General features: G+C 38.2%; 1 protein-coding gene across 4 annotated transcripts in view; it reads right to left on the reverse strand.

Annotated features, from left to right (window-relative positions):
- LOC145983876 (protein tyrosine phosphatase domain-containing protein 1-like) overlaps positions 1-21,724 on the reverse strand; it is a 130,115-nt gene that overhangs the window by 69,795 nt on the left and 38,596 nt on the right. The gene's annotated exons all lie outside the window — the stretch shown is intronic.

Raw genomic sequence — 21,724 nt, forward strand, 5'->3', positions numbered from 1 at the left:
AAATAATAATAATAATAATAATCCGTTGCGCAACAGCCCATGAAGGGCCTAGGCATACCTACCGACTGCCGGTCTCCCACCCACGCTTTCCTTCGTCACCTCTAAGCGTGGAGATCTTCAACCAGTATTGGAATCGTCGGGGGGTCAGCCCGACGTATCCCCAGCCGTTATAGTAGGTCTCCGTAACCGGATTACGCTCACTCACTCGGAGCTCCCCAATTTCCTCACGATGGTGGGTTGCCACCGGCCCTATACGTAGGCCGAATAAATTCCGACCAGAGCCGGATTCGAACCTACGCCGTCCCGCAGCGAACGATCTCAAGACGAGTGAACGCCTTAACCCGCTCGGCTACGGAGGAGGACATCATAATTAACAAGTACCAGGTTTGATCCTCAGTGGAGACTTATTACATAGTGATTCGGATTCCATTTTAAAACTAAGCCAAATGTTGATTAGTCTATCCGAGCATAAAATTAACTTTGATGTGTTTGTGCCATTGTCATCATATCATCGACCCTTTAGAAACTGAAAAATTTGGTTATCCTCAAGTTGCATTCCTGTGATGTTACAAAAATGAAGCAAAAGTTAATATTAAACTATTAGATGTTTCACGACAATTAAAAACTTTACTATTCACAATACGTATGCAGAACTACATGCATATATATCCCATTTAATACTTAAGAGCAGTATGCTACTACAAGGGAGATTTAGAGCTTATAAATGCAAGTACTGTTGTTTGAAAATGGTCAGATTTTTATTTATTTTATATGTATAATAAATTAATACGTTAATATTATTTATAGGTCTATTCATAATGCATAAATTAATTAATATTGTATTATTACGTGAACAGGTAAAAAATGTATAAGAATAGATATATAACAGTACATATTCATTATCTAGCTTATGTGTAGTTAAGACCACCAAAATTTGTATAAAACAACAGAACAGTTAAGAAATTTAATGTAAAAAATATATAATTGAATATTTATTGAATAACAAAAAAGGGTGTTAGATCCAGTTTATGAAAACCAAAGTTTCTGATTAATGTTTTATGCATAAGTAGTAGCGTGCATAAATCATCTTTGATACTGTCCTTCAAAGCCGCATGATCTCAATATAATCCTTGCCTTCCAATAAGTTTGATGACAGTAACTAATCCTCAATTATACAACAAATGCTACACAAGTATATTTTCATTAGTTAATTTCAGGGTGGGAGAAGGTAAGGGGGGTTCCAACTGTCCGAAATACGCCCTTGGAGGCGGCGGAGATCCGAAAATGTGGAACAAAGAAGATTTAAAATCCTGTAGTGTTTATTGAATTAGGTTATTTTACGTCACTTTTCTGCCAGGTCTAATCGTGATGATGAGGATGAGTGATGATATGATGATATTGATGAAGGAACATACTCACAACCATGCCCAGGCCGGGATTCGAACCCAAGACCCCCTGGCGTCATATCATACTTTGTTAAACACACTGCCACAGCGGTCGGCAAAATGCTGTTGGAGTAGGTACTAAAGATACAATTGTAGAGTTGCAGTATTATGGCCCAAAGTAACTGAAACAATCGACCCCCCCTTCCCAACCCAACAATCAGCAACACATAGTCGCTTATTGGCAAAGGCTGTCACATGGTATACATCTTGGTGCTTATTGTTTACATTCAATTCTCAGAAGTTTTTTATAGAGTACGGTGTTCCGCAAATTAACAGTAGTTTCAAATTTCCTTAAGTTTTTTACACCACTACCATTGAACGGCCATGATAATTCTATGTTTAGAAGATAATATATAAAAATTAAATGATACATATTAGAAATTATTATTATTATAAAGAACATGTCTAAATGAATGAGTTAACAAAAACAATATATTATATTTTCTCATGACGACTGCTTCGAAAAAGCTAGGAAAGGGATTAAAATAGATGGAATGTCCCAACTAAATTGGAATATTTGTTATCTTTGCATCAGTGGTTATAAAACTAAAACTACCAATATTATAGACTGCAGATTTCTGGAACCTGCCTCTCTACACAACAAACCTATTCACTTATGCAAGGACAAAGTTGAATTTTTACAAATTTAAAAAAAATCTTCAATGTTATTTTTGTGGTATTTTTAGGTTCACATTTAAATATTTCAAAGCTCGAAGGGGAGCCATGACTCCTATGGCCTCTTCCCTGGGTGCAGGCCTGCCGATGGCATAAAGTAATGTCAACTTGTAATCAAGGGGTTCTAGGTTCAATCCCCAATGAAAGCACAGTGGTTCAGGTCCAACAAATCCCAATTAACATGTCTGAGCATAAAGTGGGCTTAAACAAACAACATTTTACTGCCAGAATGCCAGATTTTTTGTAGTATTTCTTCCCCTGGCCAATCTCTTTCAGTTTCTCCCTCAGTTTTGTGTCACCATGCACTAGGGCAATTTCTCAACTGCCAGGCTGTGGGGCCCAGTACCGGGCCCCGAGAGTTCATTAGATCAAATGGTTGCCAACTATTTTAAACCGAATTTTATATTTGTCAACAAGCCTAGACATATACCATATCCCATTATTTTTTAATACTTAATTTCAAGTGTGCATATTAATGTACATAGTTTTTAAAAAAATAGATCTAGTCCCAATCATCCTATCTGTGCATAAAGTGGACTTGAAACAACAATTCAAACAAATCAAACTTTGAAAATTATATTATACTATTAGATTCTATTTAAAAAAATATATGCAAAACTACAAGTTATGTGAGTGTGTGTGTATATACTATAAATATATATTTAAAAACCTACTGAAATTTGAAGATAACATTTTGGAAAACCATCCATTCAATAAAGCCCTAATTTTTGCAAACTGCATATGTCTAGCTATCGAAAGTTGTACTTTAAATTTAGATATGGGCGTCTTTTTACAGCAGAAAGATAAATGAAAGCTGTTAAAGAAGAAAAATACAGTCAAGTAATGTATTTTCATTGATCTGAAACACTTTGGGGAAATAGCCGAAAAAGGCCCAGCCAAAAAAGCCGCGGAAAATATTTTTTTTCTTTTAAGCCGGATTCTTTCCGACCACTTTCAACTCTATGGAAAACTAAGATAAAAAGATGGGAGAAGATATTTCGAATGACACAGAGAACCTAAGAATCATAGCGATGATTGTCATTTCTCTTCATGCAAAATACTAGCAAATACGTTCATTTGGTTCATTTTAGCCCCGGTCCACACGGGCGGAAAGAATGCTTAAACAGTGCTTAAAGTTTCAGCACTCTTTAAGCATTGGTTGTTATGGCTGAAGGAAGTAATAGGATCGGCCACACGGACTGACTAGCCTGCGGATGCTGAACGCCTGCCGCATTCCGTAAGCATCGCCCATAGCGGACAAAGTGCGGAACGAAGACTGGGCTGACTGCTATTTCTATTGCGTCTTACGGTATCGTCCACACGAGCGGAACGTCTGCTGGGCTGAATGATCACGTGACGCGCTTTGTGCATTGTTTCACACCACGTGGTGCTTGAGTTCTAGCGTTGTGTTTCTGATAAACATTGTTTTTGCAAGTGAAGATGGGTGATCTAGATATAGATAAATTAGACACAGAAGTATTTATTATGGAAGTGGAAAGGAGGCCATGTATTTGGGATATTCGGTGTGAGGAATATAAAGACAGAAACAGAAAAGATTCGGCGTGGAATGAAATTTGCTGTACTTTGTTACCAAACTTCGCAGAGCTTTCAGTAGTTGTAGTACAACGAACCACTCATCTTTGGTTTATTCACACGTACATGCTTCCCGTCTCTTTCTCCTATGCAGTGTTGAAAATTAGTATGATTTTCGAAGCAGTTTGCAATATTCTTCCACCTCTCATATTGCACGACAAACTGTTCTGACAACCTCACTGGCCGTAGATTTGCCAATTCTATAGGTATAGTGCAGCTCAATAAGGTAGCAACCAGTTTCGGTCCAGGAACCTTTTTTTCAAGAACAATTAAAATACGGTCCAGGAACCTCTTTTCAGCTTTCAGATGCAGAGACGAAATCTGTTGGTAAGTCATGACTCATGTAAGAGAGCTTATTCATAACACACGGCATGCAAACACATTAATTCGGATGAGTAATTTAAAAAAGGTTACTAGTAAATATCTCAAAATACACCGACATAAAAGCCATTCCCATCTCCCAAAAAGGAAAGGGGCTCCACATTTTTGTTTTGGTGAAAATATCATTTTTTAAATGTTTACATTCCTCACCAAAATATAATTGGCTGTCACTTCAATTAAAGTTACGTATTTTCAGTTTCCGCTGAGTGTCAGCATTTTCTCTGCATTACCTTACGGACAATGCGGAAAGAATGCTTGGACGTTAAGAACTTTTTAAGAATTCTTTCCGCAAGTGTGGACCGGGTGTTACTTTGCCTTTCTGCCACTTTTTGCTAATCGCAAAGACCCGGATGAGTGATGATTTGGTGATAGGTCACACAAAGAACACCATGAAGGGTTTCGATACCGGGATCTCTGGCATTGTCTCGCGCTGGTATAATCACTCCACCACATAGGTAGGCCAGGGCTATTACAAAGATGGTAGTAAGAAATATATATTGATCGTCAATTTGTAACAACTCCTGTTCCATATGGACCTGATCTACCGTCCCTACTTCACTGGAGATCCTTAATTCTGTTTAGCTGATGAGGAAGAAAACTGGAAGTAATAATGAGGAAGCGTGTATCCCATCCAGCAATGAATCTCAGCCATTCATAGAGAATGAACTAAATGATTTTTTTAAGCGATCTTGGCAAATGAAACATTTTGTAAAAGTCCTATATTGTACAAATTCAGAAAGTTCTTTGTTGAATGGAGACCAAATTGAATAAAACTTATGTCAGATCCAGAATTTGATGTCATGAATGACAGAGAAAGAGCCTCTGATTACATGGAAGGTTTCTTGGAAACTATAAGGATTCTAATTACAAAGAAATTGTAACTAACTTCTGCTTTAAATTCAAATGCTGGGCTGTAACGTGAGTGTTACAATCCACTCTGAACTCGCATTTTAAACTTTTTTCTGAAAATTATGAAGCTGTGAGAAGGACCACCGTTAAGGCTGCGCTGGACCTTTGACACCCGAATGGGCGAATTTTTTTTAAAAAATCCTCTCCATTCGAAAAACTGCTGTGATATTCCAAAATATGAAAAATTACATCAGCTTAGAATTGCTTCTAGAGCATTGACGTGAATTTTCGTGTAGTTTTCTTTCACTGTTGTCTAGATATTATCAATAGTTTCGTGATTACGTAAGTCTATTAAACTATTGATAATATCTAGACAATAATGAAAGAAAACTACACGAAAATTCACGTCAATGCTCTAGAAGCAATTCTAAGCTGATGTAATTTTTCATATTTTGGAATATCACACCGGTTTTTCGTATGGAGAGGAAATTTTTCAAAAATTCGCCCATTCGGGTGCCAAAGGTCCAGCCGAGCCTTAAGGGTAAACAACACGTGCTACCGCAAAGGGCCTCACGTTGTCTGGGGAACGTAAATTTGAATCAGGATTCTAAGAGAGGACAAAACCAGGATGAGTTTTTAAAACGAATGCTTTCGAAAATTTTCTACTACCTACAAATACCGTTCAATTTAGCAGAAAGGTTAATCTCAGAATTTCATCCTCTAGGCTTCTCTGCGAGCATGATCGTTTCCATGGGGGTACTAATGTCATGTTAACTGATAGGACAATACAAGTCAGTGGAAACAATGAACCTGGAATTCATGGCTGCATATAGACATAAATAAAATGTTTTTGTGAGCGCTTGTAATTCAGAAACAAGGCCTAAATTAGATAAAAAACTAGCAAGAAATTTTTTTTAAGGTTCTCTACAAATTTTCTTTGCGATTCATGGCAAAAACATGTGTTTAAGTTCTCCGAACAAAAAGTTAGTCACCGGCCCAGCAGAACTTATTTAATAACGGATAACACTACGTCTGGCATGGATAACCGCATGAATTTGTGTGGTACAGATTTCACGAGGTTGTGGAGATGTGTAACGTAAACGTTTGAGCGTTTTATGCCTGTTTGTGCGTTTTATCCATGCTTCAAATAGTTCCACAGATTCACTATGAGATTCAAATTTGGAGAATTATCGGGGAAGTGGAGAAGATTGTGTTATGGAATGCTCGTTATGCCGAGGAGAAAATTTGAGGTCTATGCATGTCGCAATTGTACAGGAAAACAGGAGTATCTGTGTTGTGTGACGGAGATGTTGGCTAGGGCAACACGTGATGATTCAGAATGTCGGGGTGTTCGTTCTGGTTCAAGATCTGTCACTTGTACAGTCAACAGCAAAGATAATAGTAGGCAAATTGCCCATAACAATTTTAAATTTTCTTAATTATATTTCTTGTGATATGAAATTCTGTTGATGCGAAGCAGATGTTACCTTCTAATTATTTACTATTTTATTTCAATTAATGACCATCCCATTGTATAAAACAGACTTACCGAAAATGGGCAATTCGCCTACTATTTCTTTTGCCGTTGTGTGTATGTGAGTATTCAGTTCATAGCAACACCCCAACACGCGCCTGAATCAAAGGGTAACAAAGTAGTTTATATGATTATTCAAACCGTGGATGGAGACGCAACTGCAACAATGCCTTTTATAGGTACGTACACTAAGCGGAAGTTCGGTTGACACTTCAGTGCCTCACAACACATTACCCTCCCCCCCCCCCCCACCCAACTTCTCGTATGATATATTGCAAAGTTACGCACGGATCGACTTTTTAGCCCTACATAATTTATTCTAACCTAACCAAGCAGTCCATCGATTATATTCAGCAGAGAACCAACTCACACGAAGACGTGGCTGCTAATGAGTAATTGATTAGAACTTCTTTCCCTGCATGGTAACTGGAAAACTAAACTGCCGAGTTCACGAGCCTCGAAATAATGCATTACATTCGGCATGTGAGAGCAAAGTCCGGGATGCGTAGCGTGATATGTCAGCGAACGCACTGTATGGGACTCAATTTTTCATGGCTTAGGTATCGAAATCTTGGGATGCGCGTATTGGATGTTGAGAAAATTAATTTGGAGCGCATTTTAACATAAAAATTAAATATATATAATGCCAAAAATCTGAAGTTGAGAGACGAGGTACTCTTATTGCTAGAACACGTAATGGAGGAAAATGGACAGTAATAATAATAATAATAATAATAATAATAATAATAATAATAATAATAATAATAATAATATTATAAAATATTAGTTCGGGCGTGTTTCGCTCGAGGGTTAATATTCAATTAGGCGTGTGTTAAGAAATTAGATTGTTTTGACGTTCATTCTATAGCACAGATTAATGAAGTATAATTTAAAATCTTGTATAGCTAGAAAAAACACACCTAATGCATGTAAGCTAAGTATTATATTTTGAGCAAATTAGTGGTGCCAGGGAAAAAACATTCAAGAACTACAAAACTGACCGATCCAGTGGTGAATTTACGATTTAATTTCGGAAGGGCGATCCGTGATGGCATAGTGGTCGCATTCTAATCAAGGATTCCTGGCTTTGATGCCTCATGGAGGCACACAGAGGTTCGGTTCCCACTTTAAACTGTAGGCTCATTCCCAATAAACATATCTGTGCATAAAGTAGACTTAAAACTCCAAATTTCATTTCGGCAGGAACCAATCATCTAGGTATTGTGATAAACGATCTTTGCTTTCATTTACTTTATGATTGCACAGTAGTATAGTGGTTACAGGTGCCACATTAAGGATGTGTTGTAATTTTGTTTACGTGCTGGCAGGAGGACGTTTGGGGAGTCAAATTTGGCCCCGTCTAGTTCGCTGCACTTTTTGACGCGAGATTTAGTGCAGGTGTATTCCGGTGCCAGGCTGGTGCAAGGAAGTGACGTTCAACCAAGTAGAAGAATAGCAGCGTTCAAGTTCAGAAGATTCAACAAATGCCTGTCTGCTGCTTTAAACTGTCATTTGATTAGACACCAAACACACTACTTGACACCAAATCAACGAAATAGAAGAGTCGGTGTTGCACCGTGGAACCACTGTACAGAGCACGGCGGTCATGCACCACTGTACAGAGATAGTCGAGAAGTGCTCCGAACTAAACTCTATCCCCGGAATATGTGGATCAAGGCTGCGCATATCGGCAGCGGCATAGAAAGGGGGACAGAGCGAATCAGTACACGCTGCTACGAAGGCTGTTAACTGCAGTCGCTCCCCCTCAACGCAATCCCGTTCCCTCTCGCGTGTTCATTGGTGGAGCCGTCTCGCGTCACTACTTGCGTAGAGACCAGTTTTCGTTCGCTTGCTCCAGAGAAAGACCGCACTATGTACCCTGGTTAGGTTCTGGTGATACAAAATGTCCCTGAAAAAGGAAGACCCATTTTCAGGAACGTATAGGCTGATAGGAGTTGAAATTTCTCTATTTAAGGAATACTATCATAGCTATGAAGATAAATTTACTCAATGAAGACTCGTAATATTCTCTGCATGAAGTATTCTTAGAAGTGGACAATATAGCAAGACAGAAAAATCAGCTGGGGTGTAGGGAGTGCATAAATCGTGAGGAAACTAATCGGAACCGCTTGAAAAACTATAAATTCATTCTGAAAAAAAATCTGGGTCTCCCTGATGGTGTACTAGTAACGCTGTGTACTTGTAATCAAAAAAGTCTTAAAATTTCTTATGATGAAGAAATACTTGTTAGAATATCATCCTACATCTACCGAGCGGAAACCAAGTGCTCCTAGGTGAAGCCTGCAGTCAGATCAGCTGAAAGTAGAGGCTATTTTGGATTACATATTTAACTAGAGATTGTTCAGAGTTTGTTCTCATGAATTAATATTTTTAACATTTTTGCATACATAAGAAAAGCGGCACGTTTAATTTTTATATCACTGTAATATATTAATGTTCCTGCATGCAGGAATCAATCTAATATTTATTTATTTAAAGCAGTACATCAACAGTGTAAGATTATCCGGGATGATTCTTTACGCTATTGTGCGTCGTCGTGGTATGAAATCAGACATTCCCGTGAAAGTCTTGCAGTACAGGCTCGAGACCTTCAGAAAGCTCACACCGAAGTAGCAGCTACACGCAGAAACAAATGAACGCATTCACACTTACATGCCACTGCTACGCAACTTCTTTCTGTATGTTAAAAAAAGAAAATTGTTTCCTCGAGGTGCCTGCGCTTAGCCCTTACTTCGGTGTGCGAGACTGATTATAGGTCCTTCATGTTAGAGAACTACTAACACCACTTACGCAAAGATACAATAACAATCTTCGTTAGTTTTGTTTCCGCTTTATGCACATATAGGATAATCGGGACTGGACCTACAGTTTAAAGTGGGACATACTCGTAAACCATTATGTGCCTCCACCGGGTATCGAACCCGGGACTCCTTGGTTACAAGGCGACGACGTTACCACTTCGCCATCAGGGAGGCCCTTGAATATCGTGAACACAGAGGATCAAGCCCCGACCGATATTTATACATACACAAAATAACGGTGGTAGCAACAGGCGTCTAAATCGTTCGCTCGGTCCTACTCAACATACGTTTCAACGTTGGACATCGCCCAGATAGTTGCTTTTTTAATTACCTTCCTGGTTTCCATCATCAGCTGTAAAAGTGGTCGAAAAGAGAGCAATCGGTGGAGGCAGAAAATAAAAGTATATACCCGTTGAGACAATGTATTACTTATCGTTATTGAAAGGCATGTGTCAAAAATTATTGATGTATCCAGACTCCGTAACTTAGGAAGCTATTCAATCTACTTTACGAAATAAAAATGTCACTGGCTCTGAGGAATTGCGGTATGAAATGAAACAATACAGTATCATTACACTTCAATTTTATTGCAAAATTCTAGTATGCCTCGAGTTTAGTTATATAACGCAGAATCTAATTTTAAGAGTGGAATTCAAATCATCTTTTTGATTATTCAGAAATATGTTTACGTGCAGAAAAGCATTGCTTCCTCTGGTGTGCAATATGTTACCATAATAGATATGCAAATGCTCTTAGGAAGGACAAAGAGGCAAACAAAACATGACTACGTAAGCATTCTCACATACAATAATGAACGATTCATTCGTCGATACCACGATAATATTTAAGCTTCCTTTGGAGCTTTCCCCTTTGGCGCCAGAGTCCAGCTGTCTGCAAATGTGGGTCATGAGCCTATCGAGCGCATAATAGGAAAATCGTTACCTGAATTCCCTGGCTTACGTATAAAGGATTATCGATTGTTACAAGAATTCCGCTCATGAAACCACATTCTACATTTACTGTAAATAGTTAGTACTAGAATTCAATCTTAATATAGTAACAAATTAAAATATTTTTATTATAGTCCAATTCCAGATATAACAAATTTCGGCGAAGACTCATCAGTAATATAAATATTTCCAATGGTTAATAATATAAATTCAATTTATAAATTTCTTTAACAATACGACTGATTTTACACACAAACCTATAATCTTGCATAATATTTTGTAGACAGAACCACGACTGCAACCCGGTCCATAATGTAGTGCTTTGGATGTGACAATATTTGCCACTTGAAATTGATGGAATGTTTACAAAAAGAGGGATTACTTCCAGGAATTTATAGAAAATTCGTTGCAACTGTAGTATTAATCCAGCTGTATGAACTAGATTAAATTGAATTATTGTGAATGGTACGTAAGTTTATTCATATAACAGGGTTTCCTAGGAGTAATCGAATTTCAGTAGAAAAAAATGAACGCTCATACAAATATCAAAAGAAACTAACCTTCAAAATAGATCAGTTCTATAATCTTCAGCCATGTTTCAGCCAAATTCTGGATTCATTGACGATGACAGATCTTCAGTTCGTTTGAGTTTTTGTTTTAGGTCCACTTTATGCACAGATAGGCGAATCGGGACTGTACCTTAAGTTTAACGTGAGATCCGAACCACCGTGCCTCCACCGGGTATAGAACCTGACACCCCTAGACTACAAGGCAACGAGGTTACCACTACGCCATCGGGGAGGCAAACTTTACAAAGTAAATTGTAAGTAAAGCAATTGCCACAGACACTTTATCTCAATTTATCGATAACAGAAATGCACATGTCTCCCATCACGAGTTTATACCTGTAGAGTGGGATCCATGAGTATTGCCGTGCAAATTGTCCATCACCATGTTTGTGCACTTTATATGACCCAATAAGAGCTTAAAGACTGAAAAGAAAACTCAAAACAAGCTTCTGTCAACTTCTGCACCAGCATACATAAAAATTCATCGCTTAAAAACATAGGATGTAAGAGAAAAATTAATGACAATAGTCACGGACAATTTGCCGAGCAATACTAGTGAATCCCGCTGTACAAGACAAATCGGAGCTGTAGAACATCACACATGTTTGACATTCTGCGACATGATAGTGCTGTCTCCTGCATAAAAATGGCGCAGAGAGTTCAAAGATACGATACTATGAGGGTCCTTCTTGCAGGTGCACTCGAGGGAAAACCTACATGGTATTGTTCCAGGAGCCGCATGGTCAGCAAAATGCCATTTCAAGAATCTGGTGGAGGTTCCAACGGGAAGGAAATACGTCGAGGCCTAATTTATGATCATTTTGGCTTAAAATTTACCCTTACGTCCCCTAAATTTGGACTTACACACTCCCAAATGGAAAGTTTCACTTTAGTTCGGTCATCAAAATTACCCTATGGGTCATTCCATTTCCATCAGGCATTAGTGCATACTCTGAGCTACCTATATATAAAATTAGGGGGAAACTGAAGGGGTGGGGGGCAATGCATGAAATTCGCTGTTGAAGTTAGCAATTTGTTTTTGCAAAAAAAATACATAAAACTATACATAAAAATACATGGTTATTGATACACTCACTCCTCTGAAACCTTATTTAAATGAAAGCTTACACTATTCTAAACAAAAGAAAACAAACTTGAAGGCTCTATGGCAAACCTGAGGGATGATACGACCATGTATAACCTAATGCGCGTCGTTCAAAGTGGAACCGCATGTGGTGTATACGAAGATTTTAAATAGTGCGCAACTTCTGATCCCCTTGACCAATCTTTAAAAATTTGTCATTTTTTAAATCCGCATCAAAAGTTCTATAAGTATACCGAAGTTCATCAAAATCGGAGATGGTGCGTGACATGGCCTGGATGATGTGACATTGAATGACACAACACTTTCGATTATTTCATTTTAGCTTCAAGCTATTTACGTGAATAGTGCAGTGCTGAGTTGTCAATTCAAGCGGAAATAATACGGTTAAGGTAGAAAAAATTCAGTGAATCCAGCTCGGACCTTGTCCGTGGAAAAATTGATGATGGCGTCCAAGACTTCATAGCTAAAAATGTGTTTCTAGAAAATCGGTTTTTGAAGCCCGGCATTTTACAAAATCATATTTTCTGTTCTCGTTAACAATACTGTTTTTCAATAGATTTCAACAAGGAACTGATTCGAAGTTTCCGGTTTATTACTTCATTAAATGGTACTTCAGACTACAATACATGGACGCAGGATTTATTTTGTGCGCTTCATAAAAAATAGTTTTTCACATAGCCATAAGTAATATCACGAAGAATTTTGCCAACTAAATTGGCGAACCAGAGTAGTCCACACGACAACCTCTTCTCAGATGACGAATAACTTGGAATAAAAATGGCCAGGTTATGTGTTCCGGAAAACGTGTTTGTCGGCAGTTATCTGCAGAAAACCGGAAATCGCACGTCACGAGGTGAGACGTAGCCTGAGGCTTGGGTTCATCCATTTGCTCCGGGGCTACCAGATTAACGTCACGGAAACTTGAGAATGCAGCGTTACACGATGATGGATTGCATGTGAATAAAGTAACATGGTCTAAATATGTATTTCTCGTGGCCTTCGCTAAGAATTTTCATCCTATATATTTTCCAAGAGGAGTTAAAATAGGATCCATAACGCCAGGCCAAATATTATCAGGGGAACAGTTAGATTCTTTCTTTTCAGCAAAGGATAAACTCAAAATTATTGCTTTTTTGGTTCACAGTGTCTGGCGTTTTTGCAACAAATACCAACTTGCTCTCTGTTCATTATCTTGCCGCCATATCCAGGGATCACTGTGCCCTGGCCATCCAGTGTGCACGAAGCCTAACCTGAGGAGAGTCGCGTGCTGGGGTGCACGAGGCGCCTTCCAAAGAATAGATTAGGGAGAGAAGAATATAGAAATTCTACCGCTTGCCCGTCCAGCCAGCAATCGATATCGCATTCAACGCTCCACATTTATTGGGTAATAGCGCCGACCGCATTTTTTAGACTTCTCTAGCTCCTTCCACCAACCACTGGGTCATTCTAAAATGAGAATTACAGGGCACGAGAATTTCTCAGCCGCCCATGTGCCGGGAAACAGACTTCATATAGTTTTGTGGTCACTACTGTGTATTAGAAAATGGCTATGTTAAAGTATAAAAAATTAATAACTACTTAAGAATAATAGCAACAATAGTAGGTAACAAAAATTCTTATTAAGTAATTAAACCATAATTCCTCTCCCGCAATACATCACCGATAGCACGATGGCTAGATCTAAGGTGTCTCGGGTTCAATCCCCAGCCGAGGTCGCACTTCAAACTGTAGGTCCTGTTCCGATTAACGTATCTGAGCACACAGAGAACTATGCCAATTTTTTAATTAATACAACGTCGAAATGAAAGATTATATTTAAGTCCGTTATGCTCATATACAGGGCTCGAAAAATCCCGGTCGCCAGGTCGCCATGGCGACTAAAAATTTCAGCCTGGCGACTGTGATCTTTTGTTGTTATATGTACGATATTTTGATGATTCTAAGTTCAAATTGCAGTACAGCGTAAGTTAGCATATGATTTTTTTTTATCAACGTTGTGAGCATTCCATCGAGTCCGTAACAATTTCTTACCCTTTGTCCCCCAACACCCCATTTCCTGCTTTCTCAAATAATGTAGCGATGTTTTGAATACCGTGATGCTCAGCATCTTATACAGAGTGTTTCAAAAGTCGCAAAACCCAAACTTTGGAAATGTGGTATATCATGAAAATCATAAGAGATATTTACATCGGGTTTTCTGCATTATAAAGCCTCATCCATTGATATATTTTTCAATGCTTAAAATTATCAGTTCACTTCATACAGAAAATTATATTTTCTGTATGGAAATACTGGGTGAGTCTTTTAAAAGAGGCCCCGTGGAAAATGTGCTCCTTGCTTGTAGGCAACCTTGGTACACCGAAGAGAAGAGCGGGGTAGAGAACAGTCAAGGATATGTCATGTCATGTTGTGTTGTCGAATATGCTTGGCACCGATATCCTGGACTGTTCTCTAACCCGCTCTTCTCTTCGGAGTACCAAGGTTGCCTACATGCAAGGAACGCATTTTCCACGGGGCCTCTTTAAAAGACTCACCCAGTATTATATTCAAATTTTTCCAGAAATGAACTTCTGAGTAAGAAAAATATGTAAGAAATTATCGAAGGATCATAATCAGACATTTGATGACTGATGCCATGTCAGTCTCACATTTGCGACCAATATTGGTAATGTGTAACATTTGATGAATTTTTGACTGGCGAATTTATGGATTGAGCGAAAAGTGCCATTTTTGGGACATATCTTTGTATATGGCAACACTAGCAGGTCGAAATATTGCCAACAGTCGCCAACATGTGTCTAAGTATTGGCTATACATTTATGTGAGAAATCGTAAATCAAGATATTGTGCCGAAATTGGACTCTTGAGAGAATCCTAAGCTGCCCCTGTTTACATTGAATTCTCTTCGCTCATTTTCGCTGCTACTATGCCTGTTTGTTTTAATTGATTCAGTATGGCGTATTCATTGGAGCAGAACGTGTGCATTGCTGAAGAGTATTTTACTACTCATTCTTACACTCATGTGCAAGAAGTTTTCCAATAAAAATGCCCTCCCTGCTTCTGCTGTAGCTACATCACAAAGCAACTGTTTTACAACCAAACACCAACAAATGATCCCACAAATTGTTTAAGAGTTGGAATTTATTGTTGAAAATTAGTTCTCAGATGTCTTCAGCAAATTAACAATGCCTTTTTAAATAATGTAATTGCCTTTATTTAGATAAATCTTCTTCTTCCTCTAGTCTCCTTCTGCCATCATAGCGTAGGGTTGGTTGCCTCGATCCATTTCCTCCATTCCTGTCTGTTTCTCATCATTCTCTTCATCATATGTATTGTCTTATTCCTTTCTCTTCCAATCTTTTCTATTCTGTCTTCAAACATTATCCTTGGTCTTCCTTTACCTCTCCTACCTTGCACCTTTACTTCTAGAATTTGCTTTACCTTTTTGTCTTCATTCATTCTGAATACATGTCCCCACCACCTTAGCTGTCTTTTTTCAATTATTTTCTCTAGCGACTCCTGTTCCACTTCTCTTCTTATTCTTTCATTCCTCACTTTATCTCTCCTAGTCTTATTAACAGCTCTTCTCAGGTATTTCATTTCACTAGCCTAAATTTTACTCAGATGTTTATCTTGAAGTGGTAAACTTTCCATTCCATATGTTAATGTAGGGACCAATACTGATTTGTATAGCTGCATTTTTGTCTTTACTGCCACTTCTTTCTTTCCCATTATTGTTTTACTGAACTGATAATATACTGTATTTGCTTTTCTTTTCCTATTTAGGATTTCTTCATCACACCTACCATCACTTGTTATGATGGTTCCTAAATATTCATATTCATCTACTTCTTCCAAGTTCTCGTTTCCATATCTAATTGCTATTTCATGATCTTTTTCTCCTTTTGTCACCTGCATTACTTTACTTTTCTTAATATTAATCTTCATCCCTTTTCTCGCAAGTTCTTCTCCCCATTCTATTACGCTCCTCTGTAGATTCTCTTCACTGCTAGCAATTAAGACTATATCATCAGCATATAGCAGCACTTGCAGTTGTACTACTCTCATATTCCAATATCCTATTTGTACTCTTGGCGTTCTTCTTTTGCAAATTTTAGTTATTTCATCCATTACATTAATGAAAAGTAAAGGACTGAGACTATCTCACTGTTTAATTCATTTTTCTATTTGAAATTCCTTAGACTCGTTTCCTTCTATTCTTACTATTCCTTTTACATCCTTATATACACTACTTATTGCTTTAATAAGTTCCTTAGGTACTTCCTTACTTTCTAATGCCTCCCATAGATATTTTCTAGGTACCGAGTCAAATGCCGCTTTCAAGTCTAGAAATGCTAAGTATATTCTTTTATTTTTGTCCAGCATTTTCCCCATCATTGTTCTTAATATAAAAATGTGATCTTGAGTGTCTCCCAGGTCTAAATCCAGCTTGTTCCTCTTCAAGTTTTCCCTCTATGATTTTTCTCAGCCTCCTTTCAAATATATTCGTATACATCTTATATACCACTGATGATAGACATATTGCTCTATAATTATCACATTCCTTATTACTCCCTTTCTTGTGTACTGGCACAATTATGTTCCTTTTCCACTCTTCTGGTATAGTCTCAGTTCTCCATACTTCCCTTAATATATTCAGTAGTATTTCAGCCATTCTTGGTCCTCCATATTTTATAAGTTCTGGTGCTATTCCATCCCATCCTGCTGCTTTCCCAATTCGTATCCGTTTAATTACTTCTCTCACTTCATTCTCTGTTATCATCATATCTCTTTACCTTTTTACATTTTGCAGTGAAAGCTAATAGTTTGTGCTTCTCATACCTACAATTTCGTTCTTTTTCTGGGTCTTGTTTTTGATGCAGAAGCAAAATAGTACCAACTGGTCCAATTTCGGCAACTCTCCCCTATTTATGTATACAACCTATCTCCCCATGTACGTACAAGTTGTTACGTACAGATTGCTACAAATGGTGCCTTAAAGCCAGCTGCAAATTTTCAATTATTGCACAAATAACACTGGTCTGAAAAAAAAAAATCGAGCCCTGACACCATTCCTGCTGATTCTTATGTAAAATGACCTCCTGAATCCGAATATGACCCCCGTTTTCCCCCATCAGCCACAGTTTTCGGGGGGAGCCCCCCACCTATTTTTATCACTTTTCGATAATTTGGAGGGATGAATATTAGCCTTTACATTTTAGCCTTTACATTTCTTCTGAGGGGCCAGAGAGGTGAAAAGTTCTAAAACATGAACATTTGTAGCAAGGAGGTAGATTTGGGGGGATTTGCCCCCTTAAATTGTAAAAAAATCATTAAAAATGATCGATTTTTCCAGTTTTTTCGCAAGTTTTTCACTTATTTTATACATATTCTATCTTCCAGCCCCTCATCTTCCCCCAAACACCCCCAAATAATAAAAATAAATAAGAACAATATATAGCAACAATATTCAAAATATATAGCAACAATAATAAAAATATATAGTAACAGTTCGGAAGATTCACTGTACCATGCTGGCTCTCTCAATACCTCGCGGGAACAGGTTTGCATAGGAATGTTCATGCTTTGACAAGTTTAAAATTGCATTGCTCTTGTCACTATAGTCCTACACTGTAATCCTTATCTTCCCTCAGTATAGGTGAACGCTCAGGAGTAGGACCCCGAATGAAGGGAGACGGAGAGACGAGGAAGGTCGGCTCAAAGGTACCTGTAAATCAATGCCATTTGCTGTGCCCATGGTTTGGCGGGAACCTCGCTGTCATCTCACAGATTGTTACTTTTGCATGACTTCCATCGTCGGGTTATCTTACAAAAGTAAGCATACAATTCAGTATCCTAATATCCCTTCAGCTCTAAGACCAGTTCCTCACAACAAATCTTTGCCAATCCCAGTGCCCCTACTCTAGAGCCAGAAATGGATTTGAAAGACTGAGCCACAGCCTGGACCATCAAATGATACGTCCACAGATGATGAAGAGTGTTCTGCTTATTCAGCTCATCGACAACCTCACCTCGTTACTCAGTCGGAATTGAATGATCTCGTCAGGGATTTGGAGTTACCTAAGAGTAAATCTCAACTTCTTGGATCTCGACTTCAGCAGTGGAATCTCTTAGAAAAGGGCGTAAAAATCTCTTCTTACAGTACCAGGCAGTCAACCCTGAAATTACTTTTTTCGGAATATGAAGGCTTAGTATTCTGCCCTAATTCAAATGCATTGATGATAGAACTGAAGATGGCATGAGACCCAGACAAATGGAGACTGTTTATAGACTCATCAAAAACAAGCTTGAAAGTTGTCCCGTTGGCCAATGGGAATGAGTTACCGTCAGTCCCGGTTGCATACTCTGTGGATATGAAGGAGACGTACGAAAACATCAGCCGAATCCTTGATAGAATGAGTTATCATGATTATAATTGGAAACTTTGCGCTGAGTTAAAAGTTGTTGCTCTACTCACAGGCCTGCAATCAGGCTTCACAAAATACTGCTGCTTCCTATGCGAATGGGATAGCCGAGCCCGAGACAAACATTACATCGTACGGAACTGGCCTCTGCCAGAAAGTTTTACTCACGGTCAGAAAAATGTCTCACGATCCTCTGGTCCCGATGGAAAATATTTACTTGCCGCCTTTGCACTTCAAACTCGGATTGATCAAACAGTTTGTAAAAGCAATGGACAAGACAGGTGATGCATTTCAATTTTTGAAAACAAAATTTCCTCGTCTCAGTGAGGCTAAAATCAAGGAAGGAGTTTTCGTGGGCCCCCAGATAAGATAACTTTTCCAAGATTCGACGTTTATTGAACACCTGAATCGAAAAGGAAAACGAGCTTGGCTTGCATTCCAAAACGTGTGTGACAACTTTTTGGGTAATAACAAAAGTGAGGATTATGTCGCTCATGTCGAGGAATTGCTGTCAGCGTACAAGGCCATGGGGTGTAACATGTCTCTTAAAGTGCAAAAATGCATTTCCTTCACTCACACCTGGACTTCTTCCCTGAAGATTTAGGAGCAGTTTCGGATGAAGACTGGGAACGGTTCCATCAAGACATCAATAAGTTCGAGAAGAGATTTTCAGGGAAGTGGAACGTGAGCATGTTAGCACAGTACTGCTGGTTTTTGGTACGAGAAACTTCTACCTCAGGGTACAAAAGGAAAAGAAGCACCTACTAAAGGTTCCTATCTTATTTATTAATTATTCTCTAGATTTATTATTTTACCTTTTATTTATTTTTCTTTACAGCTGAAATATTCTTTTCACCCCTCGAAATCAAAATCATGGCCATAAAATATTAAAAAGTGATAAAAATAAGGGGGCTCCCCCGAAAACGGCAGGTGATGGGGGGAAATGGGGGGGGGGTGCACGAAGTATTGATAGCACCAGCATGGTACAGTGAATCTTCTGAACTGTTGCTATATATATATTTTTATTATTGTTGCTATATATTTTATTATTGTTGCTATATATTATTATTGTTGCTATATATTTTTATTATTTGGAGGTGTTTGGGGGAGGATGAGTGGGGCTAGAATATGTAGAAAATAAGTGAAAAAATTGCGAAAAAACTGGAAAAATCGATCATTTTTAATGATTTTTTTTACAATTTAAAGGGGCAAATCCCCCCCAAATCTAACTCCTTGCTACAAATGTTCATGTTTTAGAACTTTCACCTCTCTAGCCCGTCAGAAGAAATGTAAAGGCTGAAATAATCCTTTTCATCCCTCCAAATTATCGAAAAGTGATAAAAATAGGCGGGGAGGCTCCCACCGAAAGTGGTGGGTGATGGGGGAAAACAGGGGTCATATTCGGATTTAGGAGGTCATTTTACAAAAGAATCAGCAGGAATAGTGTCAGGGCCGATTTTCATGCAGACCAGTGTAATTTGTATTTCTAGTTATTACTACGTTTCTATCTTAACCGCAACGATGGGATATATAGTGAATTGATAAAGTAGACAATGGAACAAACACAATAAAACGTCAATTCCTTGCCCATGATTCAAACCCATGGTCTCAGACTTTGCAAAGCGCTATGCTCGCAGGGCTCGCAAAATATCCTTCTTATTGGCTATGTTAACTGAGAATACGAATTTATGGTTCATTATGTTGCGAACACTAAAACAGTGTGAACCAACCATTTCTTTCGGAAAGTTGGCTCAGTTGGCAGTCTGGGCCACCCGATGGGTAGTGGTAAAGTCGTCGATTCGTGAACCATGGGTTCCGGGTTCGATACCCGGTGGGAGCATACAGTGGTTCAGATTCCACTCCACACTGCATGTCCAGTCCAGATTAGCCTATCTGCGCACAAAGTGGACTTTACACAAGCCAGTTGGTAGTCCTTAGCTCATCAATAGAACACAATATCATATTTACGATTTCATTTCGGAAGGGCTGAAATTTTTTATTTTTATTTTTAGTGCAGCCAATTATAGTTGGTATTCAGTTCTTAAATGAATAAGTTATTATAATTTTTGGGTCATCGCCATACGTCACTGATATGCAGCGGAATTGTTTCAAAATTAATAATAATAATCCCTTAATTTAGACGGCAACGTTCATTTGTGGTTTGCTTTCTATTAAAGGTCCTGGAATTTTAAATAAATTCAATTCCTGTCCAGGAGAGAGAATCAAGAAACGTACCGTAAGTGGGTTCTGGACCGTAAATAACTTTTTATCTGTAAAATATTTCAATTCGGTCCAGGAAGCTTTTTTCCGGATGAATTCAAATACAGTCCAGGAACCACTTTCCAGCTGAATTTAAATACTGTCAAGGAACAGTTTTCCGGATGAATCTAAATATGGTCCAAGAACCTTTTTTCCGGATGAATCTAAATACGGTCCAAGAACCTTTTTTCCGGATGAATCTAAATACGGTCCAGGAACTTTTTTTCCGGATGAATCTAAATACGGTCCAGGAACTTTTTTTCCGGATGAATCTAAATACGGTCCAGGAACCTTTTTTCCGGATGAATCTAAATACGGTCCAGGAACCTTTTTCCGGATGAATCTAAATACGGTCCAGGAACCTTTTTTCCGGATGAATTTAAATACGGTCCAGGAATCTTTTTTTAATTAAACAATAAGCAACTTGTACCGAATTCAAATTGCAAGAGAAAAAAGGTCCCTGTTCTGCAGCGGAACCCAACAGAATACATTACAATGTATGGGTTCCTGGACCTTTAACAACTCTGGTTGCTCTACCACCTAACTCCCAAACATCTGATTGATATTATGATTACTTCGAAAGTTCTGCTATAATTTGTTGTCTCAAGACTTACTGAAATTACAATCAACTTTGTGAGCCAGTATTCAATATCTCCGGCATCCTTATACATCAAATTTTATGGTCTGTAATTATAATTGATTACGTGCATACAACTTTTATTTAAACCGCTTCCATGTTATGAACTTCGTGTCCCCTTCACATTTTCATTCTTATTTATTCGTAATTACAAGTTTATCTGTTTTCTTGCTACGTAAACTTAGACAACTTTTCGTATAGTATGATTATCATATCTGTTTTGAGTTTAGTTTATATTACTGAAAATGTTTTTCTTTTTAACGCTCTAAATTACTATCTCATTACCATTCATAAACAAATCTATCCTCGTTTCAATAACTTAAGGTAAGAATGTAGATGGTAGGTTCGTTCTGGACATTTGATATCTCTAGGTTTTCCTACACTTACAATACTTAGTGTGTTGATTTTATAAGAAACATATCGTTTGGAAAATAAGTTTAATAAAAAATTGCACAAATAAAATCTGATTTCTTTCGTGTC

Source organism: Lepisma saccharinum, chromosome 2 (genome assembly GCF_977018435.1).
Source record: "Lepisma saccharinum chromosome 2, izLepSacc3.1, whole genome shotgun sequence".
NCBI lineage: Eukaryota > Metazoa > Arthropoda > Insecta > Zygentoma > Lepismatidae > Lepisma > Lepisma saccharinum.